At 40.9% G+C, this 16,453-nt stretch overlaps 1 long non-coding RNA gene across 2 annotated transcripts in view; it reads left to right on the forward strand.

Annotated features, from left to right (window-relative positions):
* LOC136794078 (uncharacterized) overlaps positions 1 to 16,453 on the forward strand; it is a 120,637-nt gene that overhangs the window by 77,431 nt on the left and 26,753 nt on the right. The window contains exon 8 of one of the 2 annotated variants that reach the window (XR_010840357.1): positions 2,593 to 5,073. The exons of the other annotated variant lie outside the window; for it this stretch is intronic. This is a non-coding gene — a long non-coding RNA (uncharacterized lncRNA). Of the gene's footprint in view, positions 1 to 2,592; positions 5,074 to 16,453 lie in introns of those variants that run through there. 2 annotated transcript variants of the gene reach the window in all.

The raw sequence follows: 16,453 nt of genomic DNA on the forward strand, positions 1-16,453 counted from the left end.
ATATTTTCCGTGTGTATGGATTTGCCACTGCTGGACATTTTGTATAAATGGAACCATACAATGTGAAGCCTTTTGTGCCAACTTCTTTCACTTAGTTGCATCCATGATGTAGCATGTATCAGTAATCCATTCACTTTTTTTTTTTTTTTTTTTTTTTTTTTTTTTTCGGAGCACAGGCTCCGGACGCGCAGGCCCAGCGGCCATGGGTCACGGGCCCAGCCGCTCCGCGGCACGTGGGATCTTCCCGAACCGGGGCACGAACCCGCGTCCCCTGCATTGGCAGGCGGACTCTCAACCGCTGCGCCACCAGGGAAGCCCATCCATTCACTTTTATGGCTGAATTCCCTGATCCTGTTTTCTTCATACTGTTTGAATACAAAATTTAAAATATGTTGAGGGCTTTCCTGGTGGCGCAGTGGTTGAGAGTCTGCCTGCCGATGCAGGGGACACGGGTTCCTGTCCCGGCCCGGGAAGATCCCACATGCTGCGGAGCGGCTGGGCCCGTGAGCCATGGCCGCTGAGCCTGCGCCTCCGGAGCCTGTGCTCCGCAACGGGAGAGGCCACAACAGTGAGAGGCCCGCGTACCGCAAAAAAAAAAAAAAAAAAAAAAAAAGTGTTGAGAGTGAAGCTCTGTTTTAATGGCACATCTATGAGGCCAATTCATTTAAAGAAGGTGAAAATGGAGATATTGTTGTGAAATGATAATCGTTGAGAAGCCTCAGCCAATTGGATTATGAAAAGTTTGGGAAATGTTGCAAAAAATTATCTGCTTTATCTTAAAAGCCTTTTAAACAAGGATTCAGGAGACTGTCTTTTTCTTGCAGGTAACTTCAATGAGTCAGAAGGAAATAACTGCCCTTTAAAAGAGATTTTGAAAGGATTCTATTTATTCTTAATAGACGAATGGGAGTACAGGTAGATCACATCCAATATGGACTCCCTGTCCAAACACTGTTTATCATTCTAGCCACCCCTATCGAATTATATTTCTTGAGAGTAAGGCAGCTGAATTCCTGCATACTACTTTTTAAAATTCATCTATGAAATCCATTAATACAGTATAAACAAGAGATGTTCATGTTTTCAGTGCAGTTCAAATATCAGGTATAAAGAACCCCCAGTAAGAAAAAGAATCCTATATCTCTTGGGCGAATGTGGTCAGCTCCGGGGTGCTTTGCTAGCTGAAAGACACTTTCATTGTAAGAGGATAGAGGCTGTTTAAGAGGAATGAGAGCCCCCAAATTTTAACTACATGTATCTGTTAAGAACAGTTCTAGGTTATCTCATATTCTATATCAGTCAAGGCTCACCATTTTACATATGTGAAAAGCGAAGTTAAAAGTGTTTGAGTAGGGCTTCCCTGGTGGCGCAGTGGTTCAGAATCTGCCTGCCAGTGCGGGGGACACGGGTTTGAGCCCTAGTCCAGGAAGATCCCACATGCCACGGAGCAACTAAGATCATGTGCCACAACTACTGAGCCTGTGCTCTAGAGTCCATGAACCACAACTACTGAAGTCCACACACCTAGACCCTGTGCTCAGCAACAAAGAGAAGCCACCACAATGAGAAGCCCGCGCACCGTAACAAAGAGTAGCCCCCACTCACCCCAACTAGAGAAAGCCCGCGCCTAGCAAGGAAGAGGCACGCAGCCAAAAATAAATAAATCTATTTTTTTTAAAAGTGTTTTAGGAACTTACTAAAAGGCACGTAATCAGTAAATCTGAGCAAGAATTCAGTCCCAAATCTGTCACACTGAAGTTTAAGCTAATACTTGAGATTAATAAAAACAGCACTAAATTAAAAGTTCAGAGATTTTTTTATTTCAGACTCTTTCACTAACGCTCTTTGGAGATAAATCATTTCATTTATATGGGCCTTAGTTTTCACAACTATAATAGTTGGAAGCTTGACTAGGTGATCTGTATGTAGTCTTCCAATTCTAAAATCTTCCACTAATTTGGATTCCTACAATAATTGCCCTTGCAATACATGCATGCTGCCACCAAGTAGCAGTAGGGACTATTAGTTCCTTTTTTATCCCTAGTGGGGAGTGCATTTTGACATCAGACATATCCATCAATAGTACAACCTGTTAATAGAACTATAAAATAACAAAATAATCTGGTATTATTTCCTGTAAAGCAGAAGCTTCACATTGTCTGTGAGTCGTATCAGAATCACCAGTGGGTTTGTTTTGTTGTTGTTGTTTAACATCTTTATTGGAGTATAATTGCTTTACAATGATGTGTTAAGTTTCTGCTTTATAACACCTGTAGGTTTTTAAACATAGAGGAAATCTACCACCCATTGAATGAGAATCTTCAGAGACAGGACATGGGCATCTGGACTTTTGGGCTCCCATCATCTGTATATTTTATTTTATTTTATATTTTTCCTATGTACAATATTTGTCACATCCTCTTGAATCTTTAAAAGTTTCTTTTTGTTTTAAAATTTTAGAATATTCCGTCATTTTCACCTACTTTTCATAAGGTGTTATCTGTTATGCTTATTCGATCTTGTGCTTCTCCTGGTTAAAACTTCTTTTTTACCTTTTTTTTTGTTTTCGGGGCCCTGCCTCATGACTTGCAGGATCTTAATTCCCTGACCGGGAATTGGACCCCAGGGCCCCAGCAGTGAAAGCGCCAAGTTCTAACCACTGGACCAGCAGGGAATTCCCAAGACTTCTGTTCTAAATGACTTTTTCTTCCAATCTAATTCATTCTTGGGATCAGCTTCATGTTTGAATATTAAACCAACCTTGCATTACAAGAATAAAACTACTATGATTGTGATATATGATTGTTTTACATATCATGGATACAGTTTGTGCTTCTGTTTACACATTTTGTATGCATGTTCAAAAGAGAAACTGGCCTGTGATTCTATTCTTTTAATATTCTTTTTAGTTTTGATCTGAAGCTTATGTTGGCCTTATAAATATTTTGATCAATATATACTTTTCTGTTTCCTGGAAGATTTTTATGTAAGATTACCAATATTTCTTCCCTAAATATTTGGAAGAATTTATTGGAAAGCCATTTATCCCTGGAAATCATTTTCTGTAAAGGTACTTAATTGTACAAACAACTTTTGGAGTAGATATAGGTTTTTTAGATATTTTCTCTTTCTTGGGTTAGTCTTGTTAGCTTGCATTTTTAAAGAATTTGTCATTTTGGATGAATTTTCAAATTTATAAATATAAAATCATCATAATTTTAACAGCTTTATTGGGATGTAATTTACATACCATAATTTCAACACTCTAATGTATACAATTCAGTGGGTCTCAGTGTAACCACTAAAAGACTTGTGTAACCATCACAACAATCCAATTTTAGATTTCTGTCCCCTCACAAAAATCCCATTACACATTAACAAGGTTTTTTCATTCTCCTCAACCCTCTCAGCTCTAGGCAACCACTAATCTACTTCCTGTCTCTACGATTTGCTACTCATTTACATTTAGTTTTTATTATTGATATGGTAGGATTTATTTATGTCTATCATTTTACCTTTGGTTTTCTACGTCTCATGTTTTTGTTTTTTTGTTATTGTTGTTCCTCCATTTTCCTTTTATAGTAAGTAGATATTTTCTACTGTCACATGTAATTCCTTTAATGATTTTTAACCACATTGCTTGAGTAATGGCTGTGCTAGGGCTTATGTAATACATCTCAGAATCTCTTCAGATTTTTACTAGCTTCATTTCACTGAGAAACAGAAACTGTACTTTTAGAGAGCTGTATGCCTTCCCCTCTTTTTTGTTTTCCATTCCATTTATACATGTTACATACTTTACAACATATTATCATAATGATTACTTCTCACAAGCTTATTTTTTAAAGGAGCTTAGAGAAGAAAGTAGAGCAAATAAATATTTTTGAGTTTGTTGGGTTAATCTATTTACCAATTCTGGTTCTCTTCCTTTCTTCCTGCGGATTCAGCTTATGATCTACTGTCATTTTTATTCTAATACAGCTTTGTTCTCACTGCCTTCTTTCTGCCATATCATCAAATATATGATATTTCTTTATGTTATACACGGAACAATCCAAATATAGTCATATTGTTTATGCACTTACTTTTTAACTTAGTTAAGAGAAGAAAGGAGAAGAAATTTGAAATTACATTATCTTTTATAATTCCCTACACAACTGCTCTAGTCAGCATTCTTTTTTTTTTGTTTTTATGGCTTGAGTTACTGTCTGCTATCATTTGAAGAACTTCCACTAGTATTGCTTGTGAAGCCCATCTGCTAACAATGAATTCACTCAGTTTCTGTTTCTGTTTCTGTGTTATGGTACAGTATTGATGATAAGTTGTGGAGTGGTAGGAAAAACTAAAATGCGATGTACTGTATGATGTATGTTTTACTGAAGTGGCTTGGTCAAATTATAACGATTTATGATAGAAATCACATAAAGCAAGCATCACAATTCTCCAGGAATGTTCTGTAGAATGCTAATGTTAATGATGAATATGTGAATCCCAAATCTTTCATTTGTATTGACCTTATCTCATTAATTCTTCTCCCAACAATACCATAACTAGCGTTGAGTTCTAAAGTGTACCTTCCTCTTTTCCCATAGAAATGGTCCCACAAATTCAAAAAGTTCTCAAAGGTGAAAACGGGCACACAACGTTTATCACGTTTGCAAATGCCAATGAAAATGCTCAGGTAACACTGTCCAAAATGCAATATTCTTCTGTGAGAGCACCCAACTTTAAACAAATACACATATTCTCAATACAGCTTAGATCTGTGACATGTTTTGGCCAATGAAGTGTGAGAAGACATGATGGCCTTAAATGAGCAGCAGTGCCTTAAATGGGCTGGTGTGGTTGGACTCACCACTTATGTTTCAGTGAACTTTGTGAGAAGACAGGGCCTGGGAGCTGCAGCCTCACACTTGGGCTCCAGAAGCAGATGTGTGTGACAGACCTCAAACTGACCCACAACACGGAGCAGAACCAGCCATCTAGAGGTCTAAAAGAGAGCCACTGCAGCTAGCCCATAGGTCCAAGAAAAATAAATTCTTGTTTATGTAACTGAGTTTAGTGCAATTTGTTCCAAAGCATTATCACAGCAAGAGCTGACTAACACAACATCCTCCAAATCATTGCTATGTAAATGGCTGCCACCATGCCTACATGTCAGGCAATTGTGTACTCAAATGGTGAGAATTCTTGAACTCTCGGTGCCTCTCCAACACAATGTACATGGGTAAATTTCCACAAATAAGTTCACTAATATACCACAAAGATCTCCCTAAACTTTTATTAAATGTAATGCAAAGTTCTTTCTTTTCATTTTCTGCTTCTACATCGTTAAAATGCTTTTTTTTTTTTTTTTTTTTTTTTTTTTTTTTTTTTTTTGCGGTATGCGGGCCTCTCACTGCTGTGGCCTCTCCCATTGCGGAGCACAGGCTCCGGACGCGCAGGCCTAGCGGCCATGGCTCACGGGCTCAGTTGCTCCGCGGCATGTGGGATCTTCCCGGACCAGGGCACGAACCCGTGACCCCTGCATCGGCAGGCGGACTCTCAACCACTGCACCACCAGGGAAGCCCTAAAATGCTTTTTATCAATGTAAAACAGCTCTTGACGTTTGGCTTTTGTCGTTAGAGTCTTCTGAACCCCTTTGATTTTCAGCTGCTAGGCTGTAAGATTTCAATCAGCAAATGCCCCAAGGAGAAAAGCTGCACCAAATGTCAAACTTGCGTCTGTGTTTCCCTTCTCTCCAGAACTTGGCCCACATGTCTTGGTGTCTCTCTAACATTCAGATGCCAGCAAACAGATGTTTTCTTACTTTATCAGGTTTTCTAAAATTTCTTTAGACTTCACCTGATCTTATATTATTATTCAACTATCATTCAATTACCCCTAGGAAGAAAATTTACAATTTTTAGAGAAAAGGGAACCCTGGTACACTGTTGGTAGGAATGTAAACTGGTGCAGCTGCTGTGGAAAACAGTATGGAGGGTTCCTAAAAAACTAAAAGTACAACTAGCACATGACCTTCCAACTCCACTCCTGGGTATAAATCCAAAAAGAACAAAAACATGTGTTTTCAAAAACATGTATTTGAAAAGATACATGCACCCCAATGTTCAGATCCTCAGCATTTACAATTACCAAGATATGGAAGCAACCTAAGTGTCATCAAGAGGTGAATGGATAAAGAAGATGCGGTACATATAACCAATGGCATACTACTCAGCCTTAACAAAGAACGAAATTTTGCCATTTGCAGCGACATAGATGGACTTGGAGGGCATTCTGGTAAGTTAAATGAGTCAAACAAAAACAAACACTGTAGGGTATCACCTATATATGGAATCTAAAAAATACAACAATCTACCGAATATAACAAAAAAGGAGAGTCACAGACACAGAGAACAAACTAATGGTTGCCAGTGCGGAGGGGGAGGAGGGGGCAATACAGGGGTGGGGAAGTGAGAGATGTAAACTACTGGGTGTACGATAGGCTCAACGATGTATTGTACAACACAGGGAATAGAGCCAAAATTTTGTAATAACTATAAATATAAAATAACCTTTTAAAAGTATATAAAATATTTTTTAAAAAGAAATCATATTGAAAATTGGAAACAATTTAAATGTCCATCAACAGGAAAATGCACATATAAATTATTGTATTTCCCTCCATGGGAATCCTACATAGTGAGGAAAGTACATGAACTAGACAGACCTTTACGTGTCAGCATGGATGAACCTAGCAAACATAACACTAAAAAAGCAAGTAACAAGAGAAAACATAGTAGAATACTATATGTGGTTTAAGAATACTTAAACATGTAGCCTAAATAGAAAGACATCCATGGCAGTGATGGAGTCCAAGTTCAGAAGAGTGGTTGCCCAGGGTCATCTGGGGAGTGGCTGTGTTTGGGAAAGTGGGTACAGCAGGCTGTTCAACAGGAATGGTAATGGTTCACTTCACACCCTGGCTGGAGGACGGAGGAGTGTCTGCAATGTGATAATGTGAGCACGCTGCATGTAAAAGCCATTGCTGACCACATCTAGGGGATCTGATGTGCAGGAGATGGTAGTGGGTGGAGGCATCCAGAAGGTGGTGGTAGAAGAGGTACGTTGTACACGTAACGCCTAAGGCCTGACCAGAGGATGACCACTGTTCTAGAAACTGGACACAAATCCAACTTCTTCGGCCAATGTTAAAAGACAAACTGAGGCATATTTTAAATTTTAACACTTTATGTGCATAAAAATAGATTCAATTCAGGCATCACCAAAGCAGAAGTGGTGAGGAGCTCTCCAGCCACAGGAGCTGCAGGCATTTTTCTTTTAAAAGCGCAGAAGCAAAGCAAGGAAATGACTGACTTGCTATAGCTTTCAAGCCTAGTTGGTGGTTTGTGACTGGTTGTCCTCAGCGGTGTTCGTCACCCTGAGGCGTTGACAGCCTTAGATGTTGGTTGGTTTACCTAGGCGGCCGCATCACTACAGCCACCACAGGCTAAGGGCCTCCTTGCAGGGTTAATTTACTAACACCAATTGTCTGAGTCCTTCCTCTTACTCAGTCACTTCACTTCCTATGCCTCAGTTTCTCTTCTGTAAAGTGGATATTCAGTAGTAAATTATCTGTGGAGGTGTCAGTAGAAAACCAAGTGATTATTAGTAACCACGATCATGTCCTGAATGCAGGAAACACGTCACCATTTGCCAACCACCGTGTCAAGTCAGCAGAAACTACAGAAATTAAGAGCTCACCGCAGAAATTCACGCAGCCTTGCACCAGGTAACGGACCACAGGCAGACGTTCACTCAGCCTTTCCTGTGTCCCTCCCGGAGTGCAAGTTCTCTCCTGGGCGGGGCGAGTACAGACACTTACCGGGAGTTTACTTTTCAAATGCGTTGATACAACCAGGTCTCACTTTTGTGTGGATGAGTCAGCAAACGCTTTTTGGAAACCCCAAATTCTCCACACCTCCGTCCTTTCGCGCTGCCCTAGTCTCGAAACTCCCGCACCTGCTCCTCAGTCCGAGTCACCGTGGGAGGCGGGGCTGCGTACGGACGCACGGCGAGCGGACAGACGTCCTCGAGCACGCTGGCTTAAACCCCCGCCACGCGGCGCGGAGGTCGTTGATGTCGGCGCCAACAGTAGGCCACGCGGGGTCGCGGGAGCGCGGCATGGAGGGGCCGGCCTAGCTGGGGCCCGTGGCCCTATGCCTTCTGGCTGCGACGCGGGTGCTGCGCACGCTGTGGGGCTGCAGCCGCCGGGCGGTGGGCGCACGAGGGGCCGGGAGGTGAGTCGGGGCCCCCAGGCAGGTGTGGGCATCGTGTCCGTAGCCAGCGTCCCCGAGGCCGCTCTCGGGCCATGATCACTAGGTGAAGCCTTGCTGGGACAGCGCGGCCAACCTCTTCTCGCGCTGTGAGGACCTGTGCGCGCTGCAGGACTCGCTGCCTCTGCCCGCCTTGCGCGCTTCCCTGCAGGAGGGCCTGCTGCAGTTAACGCCGACCGCCTCCGCGGGGTGGAGTGGGTGCCGCTCCTGAGCACCCTCTGCCCCTGATCTGTCTCCAGAGCTTCTTACTGCCACGGCTTGGCGAGACAGGTTTGTACTTCCTGCTTCCAGGGGCCTTCGTGTGGGCGCTGCGAATTGGTGTTTTAGATGGTACCAGATAGAGAGTGGGCACTCGAATTGGTGCCTAGTGCCCGGGTGTGCGTGCACTAGACGGTGCGTTCGGCCTAGGACTCCTGCCAGCTCGGTGACCTCGGCCTAGTGCCTTAAGGCTTCTAGGTCTCAGTGTTCTCATCTGTAGAATGGGCTTAACAGGACCCAGTCTCTGTGGCGGTTACAGGGATGCACTGTGTTCATGCTTCTAGACTCTACAATGTAGAACACTTCGCACAGTTTGGAGCATCGTTAATTGTTGCACAGATGTTACCTGGTCTGTTGAATGATTTTGCCAGGTACACACCAAAGCGATTAGGAAATGAATATATCCCAGCTCCATTTCCTTTCCATTAAAACAGGGCTTAGGGAAAAAAAGTCTTTTTTCAATAGTTGTATCATATAGTGCAAAGAGCACCGGTGTGAAGACAGCTTAGGGTTTGAATTCCAGGGCTTATGCTGTCTGTGGCCTGGGCAGGTTTCTTTTGCACTACAATCCCCACACTTGTAAAATGATATTAATAAGCACTCTTTCTGTGGGTTCTTAGAGTTAATTAAGCAGGTTATGTTTGTAAAGTATTCGGGCACTTGAATGAGTTGTCAGAACCAAGGGCTGCTGGGGGCGATGCTTCTGCCCTAGGTAATCTTCCCTTCTACTGGGTGGCAGGTAAACACAATCACAGTAGTCCGTGCTCTGGAAGAAGTGAGTTCTGGTGCTACAGAGCACAGAGTCTCTTTTTTCTTTAATTTAGTTTTTATTTTATATTGGAGTATACTTGATTGACAATATTGTATTAGTTTCAGGTGTACAGCAAAGTGATTCAGTTATACATGTATCTATTTCTTTTCAGACTCTTTTTCCCATACAGTTTGTTACAGGATATGGAGTAGAGTTCCCTGTGCTATGAAGTAGGTCCTTGTTGATTATCTATTTTATATGTAGTCGTGTATATATGTTAATGCCAAACTCCTAATTTATCCCCCCCATCTTTCCCCTTTGCAGAGCACAGACTCTTGGAAGGGAAAGTTCAGGGTAGGTTTCTTGAAGGAGGTGCCATCCTTTCTGAGGATATGTAGAAGCTCCTGGGGTGGCAGGAGAGAGCAGTGTGTGTTAAAGTTTGAGAAATATAAGCAAATGTGGGAAAACTAATGTACAGGACTGAAACGCAGGGTTTGGGAAAGAAATGAGAGTTGATCCTGGAAACGTAGTGGGGCCCAACACAAAGGGGCCTTGTTTGTCCTGTCAGAAGTTTGGATGTTTATGGTGAAAGCTGTGGGAAACACCAAAGAACAGTGAAATGGAATTCTGGCTTAGAGGCTCACTTGGACCTCCATGTGGAAGGCAGTTGATGGGGTGCTGGGTGAATTGTAATCCAAGGGTCCCACTTAAGTTATAACAGGTGGGACTGGATTTTGCAGATCTGAGAGAGAATGGGTGAGGCCTGGTGACCAGTTAGAAAAGGGAGGGCAGCAAGCGTGGGTGACAGTTTACTGCTGCATCTTTTTTTTTTTTTTTTTTTTTGCGGTATGCGGGCCTCTCACTGTTGTGGCCTCTCCCGTTGCGGAGCACAGGCTCCGGACGCACAGGCCCAGCGGCCATGGCTCACGGGCTCAGTTGCGCCGCGGCATGTGGGATCTTCCCGGACCAGGGCACGAACCCGTGTCTCCTGCATTGGCAGGCGGATTCTCAACCACTGCGCCACCAGGGAAGCCCTGCTGCATCTTTTTGAGAGATACAGAGCACAGTAGAAAGGGGTTGGGGGTGGTGAGAGGATCTTACTTCATCTTCAGTGCTTTAGAGGGGCCTGGTAGACAGGTCTGGGCCCAAGGTACAGATCTGGGCTTTCTGGGAGGACAGGTGTTTGAAGGCATGCTAGAGACTTAGTTTATCCACAAGAAGATCCAAAGCAATATAGGTCTGAGAGTTTTTTAAGTGGGTATATTTGAGGATGTTTATAAGCTGACAGAAAGTAGCCAGCAGAGAAAGGGTGTGAAGATCTAGGAGAGGAAATGATTATTCATTTGTTTTCAAAAATCTGAATACTTATCGTGTGCCTGGCCCTTTTCTAGGATCTGGGGTTCACACCACCTGTTATCTCTTCTTCCAGGACAGTTCAATTCATCCCCTGGTGAAGAGGAGTCAGATTATTCTTTGCATCCCATTCAGGTGTAAGAACTGTTCTGTACCTCTGATGGGACTAACCAGGGTAATAAGTTAGAAATCAAAAGAAATTAGAGCTGGAAGGGACCTTAAAGGCCACTGTACTTAATTTTGCCTAATATTTTACACTGAATGTAAGAAATATTTATTGTAGAGCCCATTCTCTTTAGAGTTCCTTCACTGAACTTTCTTTTTGTCTTGCATATCCAGTGGGTCTATCTTGTAAAATTTGGCCTCCTCCTAAATTTGTTTCTTCATCCATATTACATTTTGCCCAGAATATGGCAGAAACTCCTGGGTGGTTTTGCGGCCCCTGGGCTCAGTTCCTCTAAGTTCATCTGCCTACTCGAGTTAAGTAAAATCCTAAGATAAAAAGATATGCCTAAAATAATGCTGCAAATGGCTTGCCCACAGAGTTAGTGCATACTAGCCGCCCAGCGTGTGCTCTGCACAGAGGCGTGTAGTCTGAACTGTGTTCGGCCAAGCCTCATAGGGCTCTTTGCCCTGAGGAAGGGGAGCTTTTTGTGATCACTCCCTTTATCTAATCAGTCCTTCAGCAGCGGGGTGCCTTTTACTAATCAGCGGAGGCACCCTTACTCAGCCAGTGGTAGCCCCAGTCCTCATCACCTGTGAGACACAGTCCATGCTCTCTCCCAGGCTTGCTTAGGCCAGCATCTCTATTTTCCTTTCTGTCTGTTCTCACAGTTGGACCCCTGGCCTTTAAGTCTTCGCCACCTGCAGTATTTACTGTGCCCAGCAGGTGTCAGCCTTGAGTGTCTTTGTACAGATGCTCCCTGAGCAGTTAATGCACTTTGTACTCCAACTCTGCATGGTCTCATCTTTCTACATTGTACTTCGGGGTTATCATGAAGCCGTCACTTAGATATAACTTTTTGCCTCCATAGGAACCTCTGTGCATAAAGGTTATGTTTCTTTATCTCATGTGATTGAAATTTTGAGTTTATACATCTCCCTCCTTAATGAAGGCTTTAAGGACAGGAGTCATTTCCAATCCTTAGCACAGAGCAGATGCTTCTTTTTAATTTATATGCTTTTTAATGATGATAAAATATATGGTTTAAATCACTCATTTTACAATAATTTTGGTTTAGGTTGTGACAGAAATAAAGTTTACAGAAGTCATGTTCCTGCGATAAGAAATAAAGATGTGACCTTCTAGTTGTGTAAAGCTCTTAAATGCTGAGTTAAGTGCGTCGGTGCGCTAAGGAACGTGGAGCTAAATGGGCTAGTTGTGAGAGAGAGAGACTTAACTATGTTAACAAAGGTAAGCCTTCATTGTGTCCTGCCAACATTTGATAGTTGCTTTTGGGGCAAACTATAGCAATACAATTTTAAACTTGTTCTCCCCATTAAAGGGATTGAATAAATCGGCCACTTTGGTGCACATGTGTCCTTCGAATCGTCCACTTGGAGATGGAGTTTTTTTTTGTTTTTTTTTTTTTAAACATCTATATTGGAGTATAACTGTTTTACAATAGTGCGCTAGTTTTTCCTTTGCAACAAAGTGAATCAGTTATACATATACATATGTTCCCATATCTCTTCCCTCTTGCATCACCCTCCCTCCCACCCTCCCTATCCCACCCCTCTAGGTGGTCACAAAACACAGAGGTGATCTCCTTGTGCTATGCGGCAGCTTCCCACCAGCTATCTAATTTACATTTGGCAGTGTGTATATGTCCCTGCCACTCTCTCACATCGTCACAGCTTACCCTTCTCACTCCCCATATCCTCAAGTCCATGCTCTAGTAGGTCTATGTTTTATTCCCGTCCTACCACTAATCTCTCCATGACATTTTTTTTCTTAGATTCCACATATATGTGTTAGCATACGGTATTTGTTTTTCTCCTTCTGACTTACTTCACTCTGTATGACAGACTCCAGGTCTATCCACCTCATCAGTTTCATTTCTTTTTATGGCTGAGTAATATTCCATTGTATATATGTGTCACATCTTCTTTATCCATTCATCTGTTGATGGAAACTTAGGTTGCTTCCATGTCCTGGCTATCGTAAATAGAGCTTCAATGAACATTTTGGTACATGACTCTTTTTGAATTATGGTTTTCTCAGGGTATATGCCTAGTAGTGGGAATGTGGGGTCATATGGTAGTTCTATTTGTAGTTTTTTAAGGAACCTCCATACTGTTCTCCATAGTGGCTGTATCAATTTACATTCCCACCAGTAGTGCAAGAGTGTTCCCTTTTCTCCACACCCTCTCCAGCATTTATTGTTTCTAGAGTTTTTGATGATGGCCAATCTGACCAGTGTGAGGTGATATCTCATTGTAGTTTTGATTTGCATTTCTCTAATGATTAATGATGTTGAGCATTCTTTCATGTTTGTTGTCAATCTGTATATCTTCTTTTAGAAATGTCTATTTAGTTCTTCTGCCCATTTTTGGATTGGATTGTTTGTTTTTTTGTTATTGAGCTGCCTGAGTTGCTTATAAATTTTGGATATTAATCCTTTGTCCGTTGCTTCATTTGCAAATATTTTCTCCCATTCTGAGGGTTGTCTTTTGGTCTTGTTTATGGTATCTTTTGCTGTGCAAAAGCTTTTAAGTTTCATTAGGTGCCATTTGTTTATTTTTGTTTTTATTTCCATTTCTCTAGGAGATGGGTCAAAGAGGATCTTGCTGTGATTTATGTCATAGAGTGTTCTGCCTATGTTTTCCTCTAAGAGTTTGATAGTGTCTGGCCTTACATTTAGGTCTTTAACGCATTTTGAGTTTATTTTTGTGTGTGGTGTTAGGGAGTGTTCTAATTTCATACTTTTACAGGTAGCTGTCCAGTTTTCCCAGCACCACTTATTGCAGAGGCCGTCTTTTCTCCACTGTATATCCTTCCCTCCTTTATCAAAGATAAGGTGACCATATGTGTGTGGGTTTATCTCTGGGCTTTCTGTCCTGTTCCATTGATCTATATTTCTGTTTTTGTGCCAGTACCATACTGTCTTGATTACTGTAGCCTTGTAGTCTAGTCTGAAGTCAGGGAGCCTGATTCCTCCAGCTCCATTTTTCGTTCTCAAGATTGCTTTGCCTATTCGGGGTCTTTTGTGTTTCCATACAAATTGTGAAATTTTTTGTTCTAGTTCTGTAAAGAATGCCAGTGGTAATTTGATAGGGATTGCATTGAATCTGTAGATTGCTTTGGGTAGTAGAGTCATTTTCACAATGTTGATTCTTCCAATCCAAGAACATGGTATATTTCTCCACCTATTTGTATCATCTTTAATTTCTTTCATCAGTGTCTTATAGTTTTCTGCATACAAGTCTTTTGTCTCCTTAGGTAGGTTTATTCCTAGATATTTTATTCTTTTTGTTGTGATGGTAAATGGGAGTGTTTTCTTAATTTCACTCTCAGATTTTTCATCATTAGTGTATAAGAATGCCAGAGATTTCTGTGCATTAATTTTGTATCCTGCAACTTTACCAAATTCATTGATTAGCTCTAGTAGTTTTCTGGTAGTATCCTTAGGATTCTCTATGTATAGTATCATGTCATCTGCAAACAGTGACAGCTTTACTTCTTCTTTTCCTATTTGGATTCCTTTTATTTCTTTTTCTTCTCTGATTGCTGTGGCTAGAACTTCCAAAACTAGGTTGAATAAGAGTGGTGAGAGTGGGCAACCTTGTCTTGTTCCTGATCTTAGTGGAAATGGTTTCAGTTTTTCACCATTGAGAACAATGCTGGCTGTCGGTTTGTCATATATGGCCTTTATTATGTTGAGGCAAGTTCCCTGTATGCCTACTTTCTGCAGGGTTTTTATCATAAATGAGTGTTGAATTTTGTCAAAAACTTTCTCTGCATCTATTGAGATGATCATATGGTTTTTCTCCTTCAGTTTGTTGATATGGTGTATCACGTTGATTGATTTGCGTATATTGAAGAATCCTTGCATTCCTGGAATAAACCCCACTTGATCATGGTGTATGATCCTTTTAATGTGCTGTTGGATTCTGTTTGCTAGTATTTTGTTGAGGATTTTTGGATCTATGTTCATCAGTGATATTGGCCTGTAGTTTTCTTTCTTTGTGACGTGTTTGTCTGGTTTTGGTATCAGGGTGATGGTGGCCTCATAGAATGAGTTTGTGAGTGTTCCTTCCTCTGCTATCTTTTGGAAGAGTGTGAGAAGGATAGCTGTTAGCTCTTCTCTAAATGTTTGATAGAATTCGCCTGTGAAGCCATCTGGTCCTGGGCTTTTGTTTGTTGGAAGATTTTTAATTACAATTTCAATTTCAGTTCTTGTGATTGGTCTGTTCATATTTTCTATTTCTTCCTGGTTCAGTCTCGGCAGCTTGTGCATTTCTAAGAATTTGTCCATTTCTTTCAGGTTGTTCATTTTATTGGCATACAGTTGCTTGTAGTAATCTCTAATAATCATTTGTATTTCTGCAGTGTCAGTTGTTACATCTCCTTTTCCATTTCTAATTCTATTGATTTGAGTCTTCTCCCTTTTATTCTTGATGAGTCTGGCTAATGGTTTATCAATTTTATTTTTCTTCTCAAAGAACCAGCTTTTACTTTTATTGATCTTTGCTAATGTTTCCTTCATTTCTTTTTCATTTATTTCTGATCTGATCTTTATGATTTCTTTCCTTCTGCTAAATTTGGGGTTTTTTTGTTCTTCTTTCTCTAATTCTTTTAATGCAATCTTAGGTTGTTTATTCGAGATGTTTCCCTTTTCTTAAGGTATGATTGTATTGCTATAAACTTCCCTCTTAGAACTGCTTTTGCTGTATCCCATAGGTTTTGGGTCATCGTATCTCCATTGTCATTTGTTTCTAAGTGTTTTTTGATTTCCTCTTTGATTTCTTCAGTGATCACTTCACTATTAAGTAGTGTATTGTTTAGCCTCCATGTCTTTGTATTTTTTACAGATCTTTTCCCGTAATTGATATCTAGTCTCATAGCATTGTGGTCAGAAAAGATATTTGATATGATTTCAATTTTCTTAAATTTGCCATGGTTAGATTTGTGACCCAATATATGATCGATCCTGGAGAATGTTCCATGAGCACTTGAGAGAAATGTGTATTCTGTTGTTTTGGGATGGAATGTCCTATAAATATCAATTAGGTCCATCTTGTGTAATGTATCATTTAAAGCTTGTGTTTCCTTATTTATTTTCAGTTTGGATGATCTGTCCATTGGTGACAGTGGGGTGTTAAAGTCCCCTACTATGATTGTGTTACTGTCGATTTCCCCTTTTAAGGTTGTTAGTATTTGCCTTATGTATTGAGGTGCTCCTATGTTGGGTGCATAAATATTTACAATTGTTATATCTTCTTCATGGATCGATGGTTTATATTCTGCCTTCTCTAATTAAATTTTTATTCTTTCCTGACAAATGAAGTAATACATATTTTCATGGTTTTGCCTTATAGGACTTACCAGAAACTATTCGTTATTTAAGAATTTGTACAATTGGGCATCAGGTGCCAGATGATGACACTATTTTTAAATTCCCATGTGCTGTTAATGGGTTTTTGAAAGAAAATAAAGATAATGGTGAGTTGTTTCTGTTTTTTTTTCCTTTACCTGAACTTTGGTATGCATTTTGAGTGCGGTTGGGGATTTTTAACATTTTTAATAGTTCTGACATTAGGCCTGTTGTG

Source organism: Kogia breviceps, chromosome 4 (assembly GCF_026419965.1).
Source record: "Kogia breviceps isolate mKogBre1 chromosome 4, mKogBre1 haplotype 1, whole genome shotgun sequence".
NCBI classification, from domain to species: Eukaryota; Metazoa; Chordata; class Mammalia; order Artiodactyla; family Physeteridae; genus Kogia; species Kogia breviceps.